Consider the following 3,912-nt stretch of genomic DNA (forward strand, 5'->3'; position numbering starts at 1 on the left):
TTATCATTTTCTTGATTTTGAACACTCCTAACTACTTTTTACTGACTTCCTGAAGCACTAAATTGGTTTTGTATCCTCCTTAAGCTTTGACCTTCATAGCCAGGTGTATCAAATCATGAGAAAAGGTATTTAAGGTGGCCACTTGCAAGTAGTTCTCCTATTTGATTCTCCTATGAAGAGTGGCATCATGGGCTCCTCAAAACAACTCTCAAATGATCTGAAAACAAAGATTATTCAACATAGCTTTTCAGGGGAAGGATACAAAAAGTTGTCTCAGAGATTTAACCTGTCAGTTTCCACTGTGAGGAACATAATAAGGAAATGGAAGAACACAGGTACAGTTCTTGTTAAGCCCAGAAGTGGCAGGCCAAGAAAAATATCAGAAAGGCAGAGAAGAATGGTGAGAACAGTCAAGGACAATCCACAGACCACCTCCAAAGACCTGCAGCATCATCTTGCTGCAGATGGTGTCACTGTGCATCGGTCAACAATACAGCGCACTTTGCACAAGGAGAAGCTGTATGGGAGAGTGATGCGAAAGAAGCCGTTTCTGCAAGCACGCCACAAACAGAGTCGCCTGAGGTATGCAAAAGCACATTTGGACAAGCCAGTTACATTTTGGAAGAAGGTCCTGTGGACTGATGAAACAAAGATTGAGTTGTTTGGTCATACAAAAAGGCGTTATGCATGCGCTGTATTGTTGACCGATGCACAGTGACACCATCTGCAGCAAGATGATGCTGCAGGTCTTTGGAGGTGGTCTGTGGATTGTCCTTGACTGTTCTCACCATTCTTCTTCTCTGCCTTTCTGATATTTTTCTTGGCCTGCCACTTCTGGGCTTAACAAGAACTGTACCTGTGTTCTTCCATTTCCGAACTATGTTCCTCACAGTGGAAACTGACAGGTTAAATCACTGAGACAACTTTTTGTATCCTTCCCCTGAAAAGCTTTGTTGAATAATCTTTGTTTTCAGATCATTTGAGAGTTGATTTGAGGAGCCCATGATGCCACTCTTCATAGGAGAATCAAATAGGAGAACTACTTGCAAGTGGCCACTTTAAATACCTTTTCTCATGATTTGATATACCTGGCTATGAAGGTCAAAGCTCAATGAGGTTACAAAACCAATTTAGTGCTTCAGGAAGTCAGTAAAAAGTAGTTAGAAGTGTTCAAATCAAGAAAATGATAAGGGTGCCCATACTTTTGCACCGGTCAAATTTTGTTTAAATGCAGATTGCACATTTTCTGTTAGTACAATAAACCTCATTTGAATCCAGAAATATAACTGAGTCCATCAGTTATTAGATATATGAAACTGAAATAGCTGTTGCAAAAACCAAAATTGTTATAAAGAAAAAAGGTTAACATTAATAGGGGTGCCCAAACTTTTACATATGACTGTAGGTAGACCACAACTATGAGAGTCAAAATGAGAAAACAAATCCAGAAAATCACCTTGTCTGATTTGGCAAGATTTATTTTGCAAATTATGGTGGAAAATAAGTAATAAATAATACTTATTTTCCACCATAATTTGCAAAATAAATCTTTCCCAATCAGACAAGGTGATTTTCTGGATTTGTTTTCTCATTTTGACTCTCATAGTTGTGGTCTCCCTATGATGTCAATTACAGGCCTCTCTCATCTTGTGGGAGAACTTGCACAATTGGTGGATGACTAAATACTCCCCCCCCCCCCCCCCGTTTAAGCAGGTGAACACATAATTATGGGAAAAATCACTACAATTTGATACAGTTTTTGGTATCATGCTTCATTTTACCCCTCAGTGAGCGCCATTCATAGGGCGCAGTCAGATGGACGCATAACACGCACAATGATCACATCACAGATGTTGTCATGCTCAGGTCAGGAGGGCCACGACCAGTCTGTACACTGCGATCCAATCGTCGTCCATGTTATACATCCGTCTGACTGCGCCTAAAAACTGCAAGTGGCTCCCACTGGGGTTTTTCACAGAAATGAGCCATCTCTTGGGACAGCCTCAAACGACCCATCGCTATAAGGCTAAGTACACACCATCGTACTCTCTCTCGAATTGGGCCGATTTAGCTATACACACTCTGATCAAAATTTGATTAGAGTTTGATCATAGTGTGATCTGATTTTCTCAGATGAAGAGAAGATGGAAAAAAATATATTTCTCCATCTTCTCCATTCTGTCAGTCCATGAAAATTAGAGTGACATCCGAGTGCAGTCCGATTTTTTTCCTTGGAATCATTGACTTGCATGGCTGAGTTCAATATGATAATCAAATCCAACTTGGGCATGCTGCGATTTTTTTCCTTGGACAGTCTCGATCTGAGGATGAAATTAGACATGTGCACTGCCTCATTGAATAACATGGGGACTAGCACTCGTCCGATTGTTACGATCGTCTGCATGAGCCCTAAGAGGTAGGTCCCCTAGCTCTTAGGGTTCGTGCAGACGATCGTAACATTGCGCCCCCTACAAAGTGAGTTTAATAGAAAAATTAGATTGTGAGCCCCATGTGTATGATCTTTGTAGAACTCTGTGGAATATGTTGCAGCATAAACAATATCATGAAAATTACACGGTATGAAATACGCCATGCCCGAGACATGCCAATACTATGTTCTATAGCTGTTATAACAAGTCGTGAAATGCAGAGCTAGGAAACAGCAGGGAGAGATTTTTCTTATTTGCAGGAACTTAACCCGAGCTTGGCCTACACCAGGCACCGGCGTCTTCCCACAGTTTTGCTGATAGAGTGCTGCGGAACTGGTGGAAGTCTTAGGGGAAATCAAACTGGTCAAGGCTCAGAGGTAATGTGAAGAGAGTCGAGCGGTATGAATAGAACGTCACTTTGATGTACTATGCTGCTCAAGCTGATTGGCAGGGAGGAAGATCTGTCAGTAGAAACGACCAGCAAGGACTCCTCTATTTCATGTAATTAGAGACAAATCATTGTTGTTGGGGATACGGGAGGGGAAAAAGAGGAGAAATTGATTTTGAGCAAATGAACTGTCGCTCTCCCATTCAGCGCGTACTCTTGTGTAGATCATTTTAGGCCTCTGTTTACCCGGCTCTAATTGGATATTAAAGGCATTCAAGGCCTGAAGCAATAGACCATCGGTATGTCAATATAGATCTAGATATATATAGTAACTATCATATTACTGGAAGAATAAACTTTATTGTGCCCACTGCTGTCATTATTTGATTTTTTTGTTCTTCTTCTTAACGAGAGAGTATATTCTTTTATGGGGAAAAATGAGTTCTCATCTTCATTAATTTTGTAGAAATAATTATATTTCATTTTATTAATCCCAATACAGTAAAAGGACCCTGAGTGGCAAGGGTAATTGGCATATTGTACATGCTCCAGGGGGTGCAGAAAATTTTAAAGATTCCAAAGTGGAAAGTCTGTAATCAAATTTGGAAAACATTCATAGCAAAATCCGCAAATAAAATATTCAAATTTTGCTGAAAATTCTGATGACCCTCTTCATTTGGGAAGCTCTGCTCCTGAGTACAAGACCTGTCCTGTGACCCGTACAGGTCATTAACAGCATTTGTGTAATTTTGCCAATTTTTAATTATCCTCAAGGTAGCACAAAGTTATGATTTTTTGTAATAAACTTCATTTCCTTATTACCGGACATTATATTCAAACAATCTATGTACTTCATTACTTTATTTTGCTTCCTTCTCCCCCAAACACCATTCTGCAGTGCTGTTTCAATTCCCAATTCATTCTTCTTTAGAAGCTGCTTTCAAATGCTGCTCAGGAAAGATGGATCCATTATATTGAAACCGACTGTGCAGGAACTTTACCATCTGAGTCTCTCTACTTTCAACCACTCTGCTTAGACAGGGGAATTCCTGTACACTGAGTAAAGTTTCCGAACCTTTGTTGATCAGCAATTGA

This window comes from Dendrobates tinctorius, unplaced genomic scaffold, assembly GCF_039654945.1.
Source record: "Dendrobates tinctorius isolate UK_male_01 unplaced genomic scaffold, ASM3965494v1 ptg000020l, whole genome shotgun sequence".
Taxonomy (NCBI): Eukaryota; Metazoa; Chordata; class Amphibia; order Anura; family Dendrobatidae; genus Dendrobates; species Dendrobates tinctorius.